This window comes from Aquarana catesbeiana, linkage group LG04, assembly GCF_042186555.1.
Source record: "Aquarana catesbeiana isolate 2022-GZ linkage group LG04, ASM4218655v1, whole genome shotgun sequence".
In the NCBI taxonomy this organism is placed as follows: domain Eukaryota; kingdom Metazoa; phylum Chordata; class Amphibia; order Anura; family Ranidae; genus Aquarana; species Aquarana catesbeiana.
In genome coordinates, this window is record NC_133327.1 from 75,593,312 (window position 1) to 75,612,944 (window position 19,633).

Here is a 19,633-nt window from a genome sequence, read left to right on the forward strand (position 1 = left end):
CTATTTTGTTACACTTTGGTGCTGCATATAGAGTACATGAATAGGCACCATTAAAAAAAACAATGGCAAAGCTCTGCATATGCGTTACAGTGACTGGGCTCTTTGTTTATAATGTGCATCTAGAGTGAAGAGCTGTACTCCTCCCAGGTTTTTATCCCCTGCCTTGGCTGGGCTATGGCATGAAAAGACTCATCCACATGTCAGGTCTTTGGATGTGTTTTAGGGACTACTTTGCTCTTTATCAGTTTTTCAGTAGCACAGTCTGCCAGTCTAGCTTCAAACTTTTCTGCTGTGCTGTATAGTATATGCTGTATATTGTGCCCTATAGACACAACAAGAAACAGGAAGTCATCTAATCCTCTCTTAGGGGTTACTGCAACCAGTGTCCCAGCAGATGTCTTCATTGGAAGATGTCCTCTCTATTCTTGTTCTACTTAAAGCGGTATTAAACCCAAAATCAAAAATGTCTCATTGGAAGATTTCCCCTCTATTCTTGATCATCCTAAAGAGGTTCCTCGGTCTCTTTGAAAAAATTAAAAATGAGGGCTACAAATACTGTAGCTGCTGACTTTTAATAAAAGGACACTTACATGTCTAGGGATCCAGCACTGTACTCACCCGTGCCAGTTGTTGGCCAGTCTTTGAGTCCCCGGCACCGGCATGTTTTTTTTTTTTTTTTTTTAATTGTTTTTATTCAATTTTCTGACACACAATACATATACAACTTAACAACAACTATGGTGTATATCCGATATGATACATATAATAAATGACATGGTATTACAATGTGGTAAGCGACTTATTAATAAGCTAACTCATAGTATATCTTTATCAATATATCTTCACATTTTTCAAGATAGACTTCACGTCTATTCACTAAAGTAATACTGACTGACTCTCAAACGTCTGTAATAATCAATCTTTCCATATTACAGTGTACATCAACCAGCTGTGTCTTCCTTATCCAGCCAAACACGCCAGACTCTGTGGTATTTTGCCGGGCATCCTCTATTTGAATAGGTATCTTTATAAAGGGGAAGACTAGTATTTATCAGGTTCTTCCACTGCGTCAACGAAGGGGGGGCATTTTTTTTTTTCATTGTAGAGCAATGGATTTGCGGGCATAAAAGAGTAATAAACCGACCAGTGTACGTTTTGCTATCATTGGTATGTGCGTTTCAATCAGTCCCAGAAGACATATTTCCATAGCACGAGGCAGTGCGGTGGATGCAACCCTATTTACCACTTCTAGCACTTCACTCCAGTATTGTTGGATTTGTGGACAATGCCAAAAAATATGTGAGAAGTCACCTGGGGAGATTCCACATCTCCAACACTCCGCAGAGCATGAAGGGTTCATTTTAGAAAGGCTATATGGGGTAAAATAAGCTCTATGGACTATTTTAAATTGTATAAGGCGATCCCTCATGGAAACTAGTGATCTAAAGGGAAAATCCCAGACATCGTCCCAGTCATCATTATCTAGTGCAGGGATATCACGCTGCCAGTTGGACCAAATCTTGTCAAGTGGTGGAAGAGACACATAAACCAAATGCTCGTATAACTGCGAGGTAGGTTTTTCTGCACATTTCGTTCTTAATGTTTTTTCTAGTCCGGATTGGACCATGACACTGGCAGCGTGAGGAAATTGTGCGGCAAATGCATGTGACAGTTGGTGGTAGCGAAAATGATAATGAGGTGGTAAATTATATGTCAAAGAGAGTTGTGAAAAAGAAACCAACGACATTTGTGGTGCTATGTTGGAGAGGGCTTTTATACCATGTTTGGTCCATGCATACGGGTCAGGAAGTTTGTACATATGAGATAGGGTGGGGTTCAGCCATAATGGAGAATTAGGAGAGAACTCGTTTGCTTTGTACTTTTCTATGGCCAAACCTGCCTGCCAAGCCCGCAGGGTGGTGTGCATTGAGGGAGTCAGAGGATACGGGGCCCGAGGACTCCTGAATAAAAGAAGCTGTAGAGCTTCCAACGAGCCTAATATCGTCGCTTCTAGTACTGTGGACGAGTTAGTTTTGTCAGGGTGCAACCACCAGGTTGCTGTCACCAGTTGAGTGGCTAAAAAATATTTATAGCAATCAGGAAATGCCATACCACCCTGCGTTGTCGGCTGCATTAAGGTTGTTAGACGATATCTGGGTGGTGAGAGGTCCCATATAAAGGATGAGAATAATTGATTTAGTTTATTAAAAAAGGATTTGGGTATCCACTGAGGGGAGTGGCGAAACAGATAAATGAATTTAGGGATTATTTTCATTTTGAGGAGATTCACTCGTCCCCAAACTGAGAGAGGTAGGTTACTCCATGTTTTAAATTTTTTCTTTGTTTCTAAGAGCACTGGGGTTAAATTAAGCGAGATATAGTCCTTTTCTTGAGTGGAAATGTGGACACCCAAGTATTTAAAAGTTTCCACCCACTGTAGGGGGCAATGTGGGGGAGATGTAGTTTTAGCTTCTTGGTCTATTGGAAAGAGTATGGACTTTGACCAGTTAACTCTTAACCCCGTGACTTTTGCAAACGTATTTAATACGTCTAGGACTCCCTGCAAGGATAGAACGGCATCATTGAGAAAGAGCAACATGTCATCCGCATATAGGGCTAGCCTCTCGTCCAGCAAGCCAATTCGGAGACCTCTTATATGCGGGGATGAGCGTAGTGCCTCCGCCACTGGTTCAATAGCTAAGGCAAATAAAGCTGGAGAAAGAGGACAGCCCTGCCGCGTTCCCCTTGTAAGTCTAAAGGGAGATGACAACCCACCCCCCAATCTCACTGATGAAGTGGGGCATTTGTACAGTATCTGAAGCCATTTAATAAACAGCAGAGGAAATCCCATTCTGCGCAATGTTTCCCAAAGAAAAGGCCACTCCACTGTGTCGAAAGCCTTTTCTATGTCTAATGAGGCTATAGTCCTGGAGCCCGTGTTGTGGTGTTGGGTATGTATATTAGTAAATAGTCTTCTGAGATTAACATCGGTAGATCTGCGGGGCATAAAACCGGTTTGATCTGAGTCGATCACTGACGGTAATAGGGGATATAAACGTAAAGCAAGTAACTTGGTCAAAATTTTAAAATCATTATTTAATAATGCAATGGGTCGGTATGAGGCGCAAGATGTTGGGTTCTTAGAGGGTTTGTATATTAGGGTTAAATATGCGTGAAACATAGAGACAGGCAATTTTCCAGCTCTAAAACATGCATTATACAGCTGGGCCAGCAACGGTGCTAAAAGATCCCCATGTGCTTTGTAAAAATCGATTGGAAGGCCATCTGGCCCTGGTGCCTTTCCAGTGGGAAACGATTGAATGGCGTTCAGAACCTCCTGCACTGTAAATGGCTGGACCAATGCCTCACGTTCCTGATCAGAGAGCCAACCTAGCGCCAAGGGATCCAACAGGTCCCGCAATTGTTCAGGCCTAAAATCAGAGGCCAAAGTGGAGGTATATAGCTTGTCATAAAAGGCATTAAATGTTTGTAAAACCTTTGAGGGAGATGTCGCTAATCCACCATCCGAGGTCTGAAGTGTGGAAACGAGTGTAAGGGGTTGGTCATTCTGTGCCAATAAAGCCAAAAGGCGACCATTTTTGTCACCTTGTTCAAAAACTTTCTGCCTGCCTTTATGCGTGTCAAATCTTGTGACCTCTGCCATATGTAAATTTAACTCCCTCTGAGCCGCCATAAGCAGGTCAAAATGAGCTGGTGTAGGATCAGTACTATATGTAGCTGTATTATTTATTACTGATTGTTGTAGCAGTTGGGTTTCTTTTTTTTGTTGCTTTTTTACGTGGGCTATAGAGGAAATATAATGGCCCCTTGTATCCTTGAATGCATCCCATGTCATTTCAGGGGGAGTGGACCCTGTGTTCTGCTCCCAGAATTCAACTAGCAGAGGGGGTATTTTTTCAGTTAGTTCTGGGTGAGAAATCCAATGTGCTCCCAGCCTCTGACACCGGCATGTTTACTGTGGGAAGCAAGCTGTGACTCCTTGCATCTCCACAGCCGGCTCCTCACTACGCATGTGCGAGTTGCGCTACGCTTTGTGAATGGTCCCGCAGCCTCCTGGGAACTGACATGTCCCAGGAGGTTGCGGACGGGAGGGGAGCAGGTACCTGACAAAACGAGGTACTTAACCCCCCCAATTTTTTTTTTACAAAAGTGCTAGAGGAGGGGGGAGGAGGGCAGAAAGTGGAGCTTCCCTTTTAGGGCGAAGTTCTGCTTTAAGTGTCCCAACAAATGTCCGAATGGAATATTTCCTTTCTATTCTTGTTCTATTTAAATATCCCAACAAATGTCCCCATTGGAAGATTCCCCCTCTATTCTTGTTCTTCTTAAAAGAGAAGTATGTTTTTTTTTTCCATAATCATACTTACCTAGGTGGATGCAGCATCGGTCCAATGCTGCATCTGTCCCCCATCGCCTCTGCACCGAGAACCAAGCCATCAAACACTGGCGATGGACTAGTTCTCACAGCTCCCCGAACAGAGATCTGCTGACTGTCAATCAGAAGCTCTACTCTCTGCACCCCCCCCAGGCCCTCGCTCACTGGAGTGCTGAGCTGTGGAGGGGCAGGAAGCGGCCGTCTCAGGCTCTCAGCAAGTCACTGAGAAGCTGAGATGGGTATCAGTCCAGGCACCTGGCTGATCCAGACTTTATTGTCGTGATGACGCGGTGCCTGGACTGATTCCTGTGACGTCAGCAGAGAGCAGACTTCAGTCCACTCTCTGCTGAAAATGGGTCACAGGAGTGCAAAATTAATTGCACTCCTGTGACCCATAGGAGAAGCCCAGCCAAACGAGCCCAGGCTGGACTTCTCCTTTAAGTGTCCCAACAAATGTCCCCATTGGATGATTTGCCCTCTATTCTTTTTCTTCTTAAGTGTTCCAATGATTGTCCCCATTGAAAGATTTCCTCAATTATCTTGTTCTTAAGTGTCCCAACAAATGTCCCCATTGGAAGATTTGGTAATGATCCCGTTGGGCCTGCAGCCAAAAAAAATACTAAATCAGTCATGAGCTTTTTTCATGGTTTTAGGGTTTAGCTTTGTATAAAGTGAAAAAGGTAGAACTCACTTTGCCTGCAGGGGAGAACTATTGTGCCCAGCAGGCAGAGAAATATAGTTCATTGAGGGGGTGGAGAACATCAATAGGACCTGGGGGAGGGATAGAACTGTAGCGTTATCCCCTCAGGAGCCTCTGTGTATTTTGGGTACTATGTTCACTATTATGCCCCGAGCAGAGTGCTATCCCTGCTGACACCACCGAAATACCTGGGCCAGGGGACTCTATAAGTATCACAAAAGGATAAGCACACACACTAGTGAGATAAATGTTCAATTTGTATTAAAGTCAGTAGAGTGGTAAAACAGGCAAAGATAAAGCAATTGGCTGAATTTATCAGAGTGAAGCCTTGTGGCTTCACTTCCTGGTTCCCTACTGCGCATGCGTGATTCGCGCTGTGTGATCCCACTGGTCCTTGCTGTCTTCTGGGACCTGTGTGTCTCCCAGAAGACAGCGGAGGGGATGAAAAAGGCGCCAGAAGTGGCGTAAATACGGCTATCTATGCCCGGAAGAGGGAGCAAAATACCTGTATTAGACAGGTGTCTGCTCCTCCCTCCCCCCTGAAAGGTACCAAATGTGACACCGGAGGGGGGGAGGATTCCGAAAAGCGGAAGTTCCATTTTTGGGTGGAACTCCACTTTAAGTAAATGCCCAAAAAGATACCTTAAAGCGGTAGTAAAGCCCGCTTTGTGACTTTTACTTACAGGTAAGCATATATTAAGGCTTACCTGTAGGTACAATTAATAACTACTAAACGTGCACTGTTTAGGAGATATTTACCCTGCATGCAGCCGGTGACATCAGAGCTTTGTGCTGGAAATGAGGGCTTCAGCGCACATGCGCGGGAGTGACGTCATCGCGGCTCCGGCCAATCACACAGCCGAAGCGTGCAAACCCAGAAGAAAGACCGGGGGAAGATGTCAGCCCTCTCAGTGGTCAGTGGTGACATTACGTCGTGGGAGGGCTTCGTTCTAAGGTAAGTATTCCATAATGTGCTAGTATGCAATTCAGACTAGCACATTATACAACTGCCTTACAGGTGTTTTTTACCAGCCGCAGTTTACAACCGCTTTAAACATGTGGAAGACTCTTCTGCTGGTTAGTTGGTGCCCATACGTTGGTGCACAAAAAGGATGTAGTCTCTTTGAGAAGAAACTGAGTTCCCCAAGGCATGGTAACGTAGCCAGCAGACTGCCACTTTAACCACTTCAGTCCCGGAAAGGTTTTACCCCCTTAATGACCAGGCCATTTTTTGCAATATGGTACTGTGCGCGGCTGTACCCAAATAAACTTAATGTCCTTTTTTCCCCACAAATAGAACTTTCTTTTGGGGGTATATGATCACCTCTGCGGTTTTTATTTTTTGTGCTATAAACAGAAAAAAGCGACAATTTTGAAAAATAAAACAATATTTTTTACTTTCTGTCCAATAAAAAAATGTAAAAAAATCTCACCCCTGTCCGTGTAGAAGGCAGGCTGTCACACTCCGGTTCTTAGCTGCTCACCAGTCCCTCCTCCCACCGTCACAGCCAATAACACTTACTCAGTCCAGGAAGAGTAGTCCTCCTCCTCCCCCCATGTCTCTCGGTCCCATTCTCTCCTCTCAGGACCAGGAGCCTGTTGACACCATCCATCCCGTGGCTGAATCCATCCTGCCCTGTCCACCCAGGAGCCTCTCATAGGTCTCCCTACTGGCCTCGGAAACTTGGCCCGAGAGCCTGAATGGGGGCGGGCCTTGCAGCTGACACCGAGCAACCACGGCCGGTGCTGAGTGGCGCTCGCTCGGCATTGCCTCGCCCCCCAGGAGTTGGAAGAAGATGACAGAAGTGAGAGGTGTGGAGGCATGGGAGCGAATTTAGAAAATGCGGCCCAGCGGCCAGGCGGCCCACCGGGCAGATCCCCGGTATGCCCTATGGCCAGTCCAGGCCTGACTGTGGGGGATGAGCTGATGGAGAGAAAAAAGTAGAGCTGTGAGGTGGGGGCAGGAAAAGTTTTCAGGGATCGCCTAAAAGTGGATAGAGTAGGAGATAGTCGGACAGATTGGGGTAGGGAATTCCATAGGATGGGAGAGGCTCAGGAGAAGTCCTGGAGGCGAGCATGGGAGGAGGTGACAAGGGAACTGTAAAGCGGGAGGTCTTGGGAGGAATGAAGAGAAGGATTTGGTTGGTATTTTGAAACTAGGTCAGTGATGTAGCTGGGGGTCAAGTTGTGGATGGCTTTGTAAGTTATTTTTAGTATTTTGAATTGAACTTGTTGGGTGAGTGGCAGCCAATGGAGGGATTGACAGAGAGGGGTAACAGACACTGAGCGGTTTGTAAGGTGGATGGCAGCATTCATGATGGACTGAAGGGGGATGGTCTATGTAAAGGTATGCCAATGAGGAGGAAGTTGCAGTAGTCGAGGGAAGACATAACCAGGGAGGGGACTAGGAGCTTGGTGATGTCATTGGTTAGCAAGGGGCATATTTTGGAGATGTTGCAGAGGTTGGGGCGGCAAGCTTTTGAAAATGATTGGCTGTGGGGCCAAAAGGAGAGTTCAGTGTCCAGGATTACACATAATACCCTGGCATGCGGGGATGGGTTGATGGTTGTGCCATTGATCTTGACAGAGAGGTCAGGGGAAGGGGCACATGGGGGAGGAAATATGAGAAGCTCAGTTTTGGATAGATTGAGTTTGAGGACGCGGTGTGACATCCAGACTGATATGTCGGTCAGTAAATTAGTGATATGTGAGGAGACTGATGTTGTGAGCTGAGGTTTAGAGAGATAGATTTGGGAGTCCTCAACATTTAAAAGATGACCCAAGATCAGCTGACCCAAGGAGGAGGTTTAGATTGAGAATATGTGAGGTCCAAGAACAGGACCTTGGGGGACCCCGACAGAGACAGGGAGGAGCAAGTAGAGTTGTAAGTGACATTGAAGGTGCAGTGGGATGAGGACCATTGAAGCGCACAGTCATGGAGATTAAAAGAGTAAAGTTTTTTTAGGAGGAGGGGGTGGTCAACTGTATCAAAGGCAGCTGAAAGGTCCATAAGTAGGAGTACAGAATAATGCTAATTGGTTTTTGCTGTTAGTAAATTGTTTTTGAGTTTTAGGAGAGCAGTTTCTGTGGCATGTTGAGGGCAAAATCCAGACTGAAGGGGATCAAGAAAGTTATTCTTAATGAGGTGGTCACACAGCTGATTGTAGACCAAGGAGTTTGGAGGAAAAGGGGAGCAAGGAGATGGGGCGTAGGTTGTTAAGATTAGTGAAGTCCAGGGAAGGCTTTTTAAGTATGGGGGTGAGTAGTGCATGTTTTAGTTGGGGAAGATGCCACAAGAGAGGAAGAGATTAAAGATGTGAGTTAGAGAGCGTAGGATAGAGCCAGGGGGTGACTGCGGTATTTGAGAGGACAGAGGGTCCAGGGAAGAGGTGGGTAGGTTAGCGTTAGAAATAAGTTTACCAAACCTCGTCTATAGTAGCAGGGTTGAATAAGGGTTGAGTGTACCCATGGACATGGGGTGTTAGGTCGGGGGGAGGGTATCTTTAGAGTGGAGATTTCATTACAAATTCTATCAATCTTATTTTTGAAGTAATTGGCGATCTCCAGGGCAGTGAGTGAGTTAGAAGGTGGAGGCAATGGAGGATGAAGTAGAGAGTTAAAGGTAGAGAAGAGTTGACGGGGACTGGATGGGAAATTGTTAATGAGAGTGATAAAATAGGTATGCCTGGCAGTGTGGAGGCAAGAATTGTATTTTTGGAGAGCAGATTTATATAGGTTGAAGTTTTTGTGAGACTTAGTCTTACGCCACAGACGCTCAAAAGCACAGCTGTTTTTTGTGTCTTCTTGTGTCATCTGTTTGCCAGAGTTGTAGGGGTCAGGGCTTGATTCTGTATGTAGTGAGGGGGGTGAGCTCGTCCAGGGCGGAGGACAGGAATCTATTGTAGACAGAAGTGGCTAGATTGGGGCACGACAGGGGTGAGATTTTGTCATAGAGATGGTCAGTAGCAGAATAGAGAAGAGAAGGGTTGAAGTGGTGAAGGTTTCTATGGGTAATTGTTAGGTGGTTGGAGGGAGAGGTGATGGAAGACAGGGAGAGTGCAAAACTAATAAGGTGGTGATCAGAGAGGGGAAAAGGATTGTTGGAGAGATTGCACAGAGTGCATAAGTAGGAGAATACAAGGTCAAGGGGGTTGCCATCAGAGTGAGTAGAAGCATGTATCCATTGCTTCAGGTTAAATGAGGAGATTAGACTAAGAAGTTTAGAAGTAGCAGGAGTGTTAGTATTAACCAGGATTGTTGACATCACCGAGAATGGGAATTTCAGAAGTGAGAAAGTATGGTAGCCAGGCAGAGAAGTAATCAGGGAAAGTTGATATTGGTCCAGGGGACTGGTAGGCAGGATAGCCATCAGAAATTGTTGGGCCCCTTAAACAGCTTTAGGCCAGGGCCCCCCTGGGCCTGACCGCCAACATTCCCCAGGGCCCTCCCACTGGCTGACCCACCGAATCCACCCACTGACCATCCCACGCAGTAGTGTATTTAGGTTTTGTGCTGTCCTGGGTCTGACTAAACTCGTGTACCCCCTAATTTAAATATGACCAACCCCTTCCTGTCAAGGCCACACCCCTTGCTGTTTAAGTCCTGCCCTGAAATTTTTTGAGTGGGGACACTAGTTCTGAGGGCCTGGGGGGGGGGCAATGGATTCCCTTAATTTGCATAGATTTCCTCTCACTTCCTGTTTGGCTATGGGGCAGGAAGTGAAGGGAAATCTCGAAATCTCTGCAATGGGACAGGGATGGTAAAAAATAAACTGACAGGGGCTATAACCCTCCCTTACTCTATCCAAAATGAAAAAAAAAAAGTGTTGCCTATAGTTCTACTTTAACCACAAATTTCTAATAATTTTATGGAGAGGACTAAGAAGATATAACCATGCCAATGGTGCAGCAGAAAACATACAAACAAACAGTGAGGAAGGTTTGTTGTCCAGGATGATAAAACAGTCAAAATTAAAAGCGCCCCCCCCCCCCACACACACACACACACAGTTACGGAATGCCAGCCACCCTCATACCAGAAGCAGTGCAGCCGCTTTATGGGGGAGCTAGACTAATTTGCCTCACAGCCCAGTATGCCCCATAAGACTGGTGCTACACTAACAGTGTAGCCCAAGCCGGCGGGGGCTCTTTCCATGCTGCCTCCCTGCAAAGTGCTGCCCTAGGCCTGGGCATTGTCGGCCTAGGCCAGGATACAGTGCTGATTCAATGTCCTCCTCCTTCTCCATCCCATGTCCTCTTTGTCCCATCTCCTCCATCCCATGTCCTCCTCCAGTCAAATGTCCTCCTCCTCCTCTAGTCCCATCTCCTCCATCACATTTCCTCCTCCTCCAGTCCCATCTTCTCCTACCACAGAAGGAGAGAAGTGGGACAGGTGGGGGGCAGTGGGTAGGGAGGGGGGAGTGTCACAGGAGAAGAGCAGCGTGACTGGAGGGGGCAGCCGGATGAAAGGGGGGCAGCGGGACAGGCGGGGGGCAGCGGAACTGGAGGGGGAAGTTTCATGGGAGGAGGTGAGCGGGACAGGAGGGGGGCAGCGGGACAGGAGGGCGAAGTGTCATGGAAGGGGGGGAGTGGGACAGGTGGGGGGCAACAGGAAAGGTGGGGGGAGCATCACAGATTAGAGGCAGTGTCCCAGGTGGGAGGCAGCGGGGAACAGTGGGCCAGGTGAGAGGCAGTGACACCGGTGGGGGGCAGGAGGACAGGTAGGAGGCAGTGCCACAGGTGGGAGGCAGCGAGACAGGTGGGAGGCAGTGTCACAGGTGGGGGGAAGCGGGACACACACCCAAGGAAGCACCAGTGTCAGGTGGGGTAGCTGAGCCTGTGTCCCATCTCCACCAGGATCTCCAGTGGAAGCTGCAAGAAAGAGCGGGGGGGCTTCTTCACCCTGACCTCCTCCTCTATGGGACACCAACTGGCCTCACCCACCCCGCACAGCGTGGCGCACATTGGTACCAGACCGGAGCGGAGCCTGCCTGACTGTGACAGCGGGCCCCCACCTGCATGCACAAAAGAGCGGGGGGGGCTCCTCCCCCCTGATGTCCTCCTCCATAGGGTCCACTGACCTGGCAGCTAACCTTACCCCACCCAGTGCCTGACAGCGGGCCCCGACCCTCACACATGGGATCCGCCCACCTCTCCACCCTCCCCTACATCCTGGCAGCCGGTCCGCTCTGACGACAGCTGCCTCCTGTTAAAGATGGCCTGGGTTGTGACCCGTCGTCTGGGCCCCTCGGACGCTTAGGCCCCTTACTTGTGTACCGGCTGTACCTCCCTGATGACGGCCCTGATTAGGGCACACTCTACATGTTCAATGGCAACGTCCCAGGCAGAGAGGGCTGGAGCAACCCCGGAGCAGATCTGCAAGGCAGCAACATGGTCCAGTTTCACCACCATTGTCAAACACTACATGGTGGACCTCTTTTCTGCAAAGGATCAGACCTTCGGACGCAAGGTCTTACAAGCTGTAGTCCCACCCTAGGGGTAAGTGCTCGCTTATCCTCTCAGGTGGCTGTCCTGAAAGACGATTAGGGGAAAAACAAAGCTACTTACTGGTAACGTTCTTTCCCAAAGTCTTTCAGAACAGCAACTGTACCCACCCGACTGTATAATTTGCTTGAGATTTCCTGAACAGGAACTGTGGTATTTTTGACTGTGTATCACATGTTCTTGTGTCTCCGCAGCAGACTGGAGGTGCTCTTAGAAAATCACATAGTACGTTACACTGTACTACGGCTTTACAGCCTGTGATATTGTTACCCACTGAGATGTTATTGTGAGGATTTATCATTGAGACTCTGTAAATCCAGGGAGTAGGTTCAGGGTTTTACAGCCCATCATAATATCACCCACCAAGATGTTATAGTATGTATCTATCATTGAGACTCTGTAAATCGAGGGAGTAGATTCAGTTCTTTACAGCCCATCATATTATCACCCACTGAGATTTTATTGTGGGCATCAATCATTGAGACTCTGTAAATCTAGGGAGTAGGTTCAGGGCTTTGCAGCCCATCATAATGTCACCCACTGGGATGTTATCATGTGGATGTATTATTGGGACTCTATAAATTCAGGGAGTAGTTTCAGGGTTTTACATCCTGTCATAATGTCACCCACTGAGATGGAATTGTGGGGATCTATCATTGAGACTCTCTAAATCCATGTAGTAGGTTCAGGGCTTTACAGCCCATGATAATGTCACCCACCGAGATGTTATTGTGGGAATCTAGACTCTTTAAATCCAAGGAGTAGGTTCAGGGCTTTGCATCCCATCATAATGTCACCCACTGAGATTTTATTGTGGGGATCTATCACGGAGACTCTGTAAATGCAGCAAATATGTTCAGGGCTTTACAGCCTATTATAATGTCACCCACTTAAATGTTATCCTAGGGATCTATCACTGAGTTTTTGTAAATGCAGGGAGTAGGTTCAGGGCTTTGAAGCCTGTCATAATGTCACCCATTGGGATTTTATTGTGGGGATCTATCTTTGAGACTCTGTAAATCCAAGGAGTAGGTTCAGGGCTTTACAGACCTTCATAATGTCACCCACTGAGATGTTATTGTGGGGATCTATCATTAAGACTCTTTAAATCCAGGGAGTAGGTTCAGGGCTTTGCAACCTGTCATATCGTCACCCATTGAGATTTTATTGCGGGCATCTATCATTGAGACTCTGTAAATCCAGAGAGTAGGTTCAGGGCTTTGCATCCTATCATAATGTCACCCACTGAGATTTTATTGTGGGGATCTATCACGGAGACTCTGTAAATGCAGCAAATATGTTCAGTTCTTTACAGCCCATCATAATGTCACCCACTGAGAGTTATCATGGGGATCTATCATTGAGACTCTGTAACTCCATGGAGTAGGTTCAGGGCACCCGCTAAGATGTTATCATGGGGATCTATCATTGAGACTCTGTAAATGCAGGGAGTAGGTTCAGGGCTTTACAACCCATCATAATTTCACCCACCGAGATGTTATCATGGGGATCTATCATTGACACTCTCTAATTTCATGGAGTAGGTTCAGGGCTGTACAGCCCATCATAATGTCACCCACTGAGCTGTTATCAAGGGGATTTATCATTGAGATTCTGTAAATCCATGGATTGGGTTCAGGGCTTTTTACAGCCTGTCATAATATCACCCACTGAGATGTTATCATGGGAAACTATCATGGAGACTCTGTGATTTCATGGAGTAGGTTCAGGACTGTACAGCCCATCATAATGTCAGCAACCGAGATGTTATCGTGTGGATCTTTTATTAAGTCTCTGTAAATGCAGAGAGTAGGTTCCAGGCTTGACAGCCCTTCATAATATCACCCACCGAGATGTTATCGTGGGGATCTATCATTGAGACTCTGTAAATGCAGAGAGTAGGTTGAGGGCTTGACAGCTCTTTATAATGTCACCTACCGAAATGTTATTGTGGGGATCTATCATTGAGAATCTGTAAATGCAGAGAGTAGATTCAGGGCTTGATAACCCTTCATAATATCACCCACCAAGATGTTATCGTGGGGATCTATCATTGAGTCTCTGTAAATGCAGAGAATAGGTTCAGGGCTTTACAGCCTGTCATAATGTCACCAACTGAGATGTTATCGTGGGGATCTATCATTGAGTCTCTGTAAATGCAGAGAATAGGTTCAGGGCTTGACAGCCCTTCATAATATCACCCACCGAGATGTTATCGTGGGATTTATCATTGAGTCTTTGTAAATGAAGAGAGTAGGTTCAGGGCTTGACAGCCCTTCATAATGTCACCCACCAGTGTTATCGTGGGGATCTATCATTGAGACTCTGTAAATGTAGAGAGTAGGTTCAGGGCTTTACAGCCCGTCATAATGTCACCCACCTAGATGTTATCGTGGGGATCTATCATTGAGTCTCTGTAAATGCAGAGAGTAGGTTCAGGGCTTGACAGCCCTTCATAATGTCACCCACCAAGATATTATTGTGTGGATTTATCATTGAGTCTCTGTAAATGCAGAGAGTAGGTTCAGGACTTGACAACCCTTCATAATGTCACCCACTGAGATGTTATTGTGGGGATCTATCATTGAGACTGGAAATCCAGGGAGTAATTTCAGGGCTTTACAGCCCGTCATAATGTCACTCACTGAGATGGAATTGTAGGGATCTCCTTGGAATTACAGTTAATGGTGAACTTCACAAATTGTATTGTGATGGAAATTATGTTGTCTCCTTGGCTCCTATATGGCACTCCATTTTTTACTCATAAAAGTGAACCCATTGAAGTACATCTGATGCTCTGCTGGAATTGGTGGCTTCGGGGCTTCAGAGTCCGTCATAAGGTCAGCCACTGAGATTAAATAATTGGTATCAATTGCTGGACCCTACAAAGAGAAAATATTGATCAGCTTTTTTTGTCAATATGTAAAAGCCCTGGGATGCCATATCACCCCATGACTGTAAGATACATGATAGTGTAAAGTAACATCAGTCTACATTCACAAAAGTGTCAGGAAAGAGCATATCTGCTCCAAACAGACATTTTTGCTTCAGTCATTATAGTACACTAATATTATCGATTAGCTATTAAATATGTTTGATAGTGCTCAAACTTCTCATTAATGTAGTTCCTTATATCAATTGGCCCCGTTCACACCGGTGCGACTTTTCATGCAATTTGACGTTTTTAAATTCCACGACAGGTCGCACCACATTGTCAGCAATGCAACCGTTCATATTGCTGTGACTCATGTCGCACTGGTTATGAAAAAGATTCCTGCACTACTTTTTACCGACTTCATTGCGACTTGCATAGATTTCTGTTAATTGAAGTCACAAACCTCAGTGAAATCAGCAGTGCAAATTGCACTGATGTGTGGCTTTGAAATCGCGCTTCAGTAGTGGGATTTCAAAGCCGCACCGGTATGAACCAGGGCTAAAGGGCATAATAATGTAGCACTCTTCTCTATAACACTATATATTCTGCTTAGATTTATATACTTACTGGTTCCATCCAAAATGGTGGTGGTAGCTTTCCAGCCTCTAACTCTGACCAATTAACTGTGCTGAAGAATGGACAGTCGTGAAGGTTTCCTGTCAGCTGTTCACGCCTCACTTGATCTTTGCATAAGAGCTGTAAAAAAAAAACATAAGTTTAAGGGCATAAACAAATGACCAATTTCATCTGGTCCCTTTATTTAATAATGTTTTATCCTCAGTACTATATCTTCCATTCATATATTGTTCCACATCAACTTGTTTGAAGTATCTGCTAATAGGCCACTAAAATGTTTTGGAACAACCATTTCGGTGACCATTCTGGATCCGAACATGCCTGCCTATGCTATGTCAAAGTCAGCTATTTTAACATGGCTGACCCTATCCAACAGTACATTGTCTGGTTTTATGTCTCTATGCACAACCCCCCTGGAATGCAGATGTTAATGTTGAAGTCCACACAATATTTCCGCTGCAAGGAATCTGATATGGTAAAAAATAAATAAGGTTTAACATTGTAACATGTCAACACTTGTAGAAGCCAACAATTGTTTCTATGGTATACTAAATTATTATAATGGTGAGAAGAGGTTTTCAGTGACTGGACCAAGCCTTTATTAAAGCTAAAATAATTGGTTCAGAGATTGTCAATATGGAAGGACACACAGGGGGAGATTTACTAAAACTGGAGAATTCAGAACCTGGTGCCGCTGTGCATGGTAGCCAATCAGCTTCCAGTTTCAGCTTATCCAATTAAGCTTTGACAATAAAACCTGGAAGCTGATTGGTTCCTATGCAGAGCTGCACCAAAATTTGCATGCTCCCTTTTTAGTAAATCCCCCCAACAGTATCCACGGCTGTTAAATCCCCCCTGCACTATTTCTCCTTCGGCTCCTCTCTCTTGCATACTTCCTGGTTGCCAGGCCCCTCAAGACACTCTGGCCCGGTACATGGGTATCAGCTCTACCCCCCATGATGGCAGCCCTGCCGGTAGGTCACAGCAATTCTTAAAGAAATTTTTGAAAATATACATATACAGTGAGCTTCAAATGATTAAAGGGTTGGAGGAATAGAGAGGGAGGAGAGTAAAGAACCTGTAAGGTGGTCTATGGGAATAGAAGGATTCCCACTCCACCTCCCTTGAGTCCACTGGGTCTAAGGGAGTGAGTACAGAGATGGCCAACATCGGAGACGGAAGTAGGAGAAGCAGTGTCGGATTCATGAAGCCAGGTTTTGGTGACAGCAAGTAGATAGGAGTTAGTGACAAAGAAGTCATGAACAGAGGTGAGTTTGTTGCAAACAGAGTGGGCATTTCAGAGGGCATAGGAGATCCACTGCTCCCTCTCTCATGTCCGGACTCCAACACAGTCTCTTCCATCTACCCCCATGTTCCCGAGCTCTCTACTTTTTATATACACTTGCCCTTTTTCCAGCTCCTTTGGGCTATATGGTTCAGTTTCAGCTAATCTAGATGAAAAAATCCTGTTTACAGCTTACAAATACCATCATCCCCAGCATTCCTGTATTGGGTCTTGTGACAACTAAGGTGCGAAGCACTGCCATCCTGTGGCCATAACAGTAACAATGTACAGAGTTATAGAACTATAGTGCCCATCAGAGGGTGGGGAAGAATTATATTGCCCAGCGGGGTGGAGAGGAAGAGTAGTGCTCAGCAGACTGAGGAAGAGCGCTATAGTGCCCAGAGAGATGAACAGCTCAGTGGGAAGAATAATAGTATCCAGCATGAAGAACTATAGTGCCCACTGGGGGTTGGTGAGAACTATAGTGTCCAGCAGTGGGTGGGGGACAATCATAGTGCCCAGCAGGGGTGAAGAGGAAGAATAGTGCTCATCCAAAGGAGAGGGAGAACTATAGTGCCCAGGGAGATGAAGAGCCCGGTGGGCTAAACAATATTTTTCAGCATTAAGGAACAATAATGCCCAGTGAAAAGAACTATAGTGGGTGGGAGGGGGACAATAGTGTCCAGCAAATGTGAGGGAGAACAGTTAGATAACTATAGTGCCCAGGGAAGGGGTAAAGGAGAAAAAAGTGCTTAGCGGAGGGAAGGAGGAAAACTTTAGTGCCCAGCGAGGGGATGAACTATAATGCCCAGGGAGGGAGAACAGTAGTGCCCAGCAGGGGAGGGGGAAAAAATAATACCCAGTGGGGGTGGGGAGGAAGAATAATGCTCAGCATAAGGAGGATGGGAGCTATAGTGCCGAGGGAGATGAACAGCCCAGTGGGAAAAACAATATTTTCCAGCATGAGGAGCAATAATGCCCAGTGGGAAGAAATATAGTGCTCGGTGGGGGTGGGGGAACAATGGTGCCCAGCAAGGGTGATGGAGAACAGTTAAATAACAATAGTGCCCAGGGAAGGGGTGGAGGAGAACAATAGTGCTCAGCGGAGGGGAGGAGGAAAACTTTAGTGCCCAGCGAGGGGAAGGGGAAACTATAGTGCCAAGCAGGGGGTGAACTATAGTGCCCAGGGGGTGAGAACAGTAGTGCCCAGCAGGGATGGGGAGAACAATAGTGGCCACATGGGGAGAGGGAAAAAAATAGTGCTCAGCAGGAGAACAATAGTGCTTAGCAGGGGGTGAGGGAGAACTATGGTGCCCAAGGTTTGAGAACAGTAATGCCCAGCAGGGGTGGGGGAGAATAATAATGCCCAGTGGGGTTGGAGAGGAAGAATAGTACTCAGCATAAAGAGGATTGGAGCTACAGTGCCGAGGGAGATGAACAGCCCAGGAGGGGAAACAATATTTTCCAGCATGAGGAGCAATAATGCCCAGTGGGAAGAAATATAGTGCTTGCTAGGGGTGGGGGGTGGGGAACAATGGTTCCCAGCAAGGGTGCTGGAGAACAGTTAGATAACAATAGTGCCCAGGGAAGGGGTGGAGGAGAACAATAGTGCTCAGCAGAGGGGAGGAGGAAAACTTTAGTGCCCAGCGAGGGGAAGGGGAAACTAGGAGGAGAACTATAGTGCCCAGGGTGTGAGAACAATAGTGCTCAACAGGGGGTGAGGGAGAACTATAGTGCTCAGGGTGTGAGAACAATAGTGCCCGGCAGGGGGTGAGGGAGAACTATAGTGCCCAGGGTGTTAGAACAGTAATGCCCAGCAGGGGGGGAGGGAGAACTATAGTGCCCGGGGTGTTAGAACAGTAGTGCCCAGCAGGGGGGGAGGGAGAACTATAGTGCCCAGGGTGTGAGAACAATAGTGCCCAGCAGGGGGTGAGGGAGAACTATAGTGCCCGGGGAGATGAAGAGCCGGTGGGATAAACAGTATTTTTCAGCATTAAGGAACAATAATGCCCAGTGAAAAGAACTATAGTGGGTGGGAGGGGGACAATAGTGTCCAGCAAGAGTGAGGGAGAACAGTTAGATAACTATAGCGCCCAGGGAAGGGGTAAAGGAGAAAAAAGTGCTTAGCGGAGGGAAGGAGGAAAACTTTAGTGCCCAGCGAGGGGATGAACTATAATGCCCAGGGAGGGAGAACAGTAGTGCCCAGCAGGGGAGGGGGAAAAAAAATACCCAGTGGGAGTAGGGAGGAAGAATAGTGCTCAGCATAAGGAGGATGGGAGCTATAGTGCCGAGGGAGATGAACAGCCCAGTGGGAAAAACAATATTTTCCAGCATGAGGAGCAATAATGCCCAGTGGGAAGAAATATAGTGCTCGGTGGGGGTGGGGGAACAATGGTACCCAGCAAGGGTGATGGAGAACAGTTAAATAACAATAGTGCCCAGGGAAGGGGTGAAGGAGAACAATAGTGCTCAGCGGAGGGGAGGAGGAAAACTTTAGTGCCCAGCGAGGGGAAGGGGAAACTATAGTGCTAAGCAGGGGGTGAACTATAGTGCCCAGGGGGTGAGAACAGTAGTGCCCAGCAGGGATGGGGAGAACAATAGTGGCCACATGGGGAGAGGGAAAAAAATAGTGCTCAGCAGGAGAACAATAGTGCTTAGCAGGGGGTGAGGGAGAACTATGGTGCCCAAGGTTTGAGAAAAGTAATGGCCAGCAGGGGTGGGGGAGAATAATAATGCCCAGTGGGGGTGGGGGTGGAGAGGAAGAATAGTACTCAGCATAAAGAGAATTGGAGCTACAGTGCCGAGGGAGATGAACAGCCCAGGGGGAAGAACAATATTTTCCAGCATGAGGAGCAATAATGCCCAGTGGGAAGAAATATAGTGCTTGCTGGGGGTGGGGGGTGGGGAACAATGGTGCCCAGCAAGTGTGCTGGAGAATAGTTAGATAACAATAGTGCCCAGGGAAGGGGTGGAGGAGAACAATAGTGCTCAGCGGAGGGGAGGAGGAAAACTTTAGTGCCCAGCGAGGGGAAGGGGAAACTAGGGGGAGAACTATAGTGCCCAGGGTGTGAGAACAATAGTGCTCAGCAGGGGGTGAGAGAGAACTATAGTGCCCAGGGTGTGAGAACAATAGTGATCAGAAGGGGGTGAGGGAGAACTATAGTGCCCAGGGTGTGAGAACAATAGTGCTCAGCAGGGGGTGAGGGAGAACTATAGTGCCCAGGGTGTTAGAACAGTAATG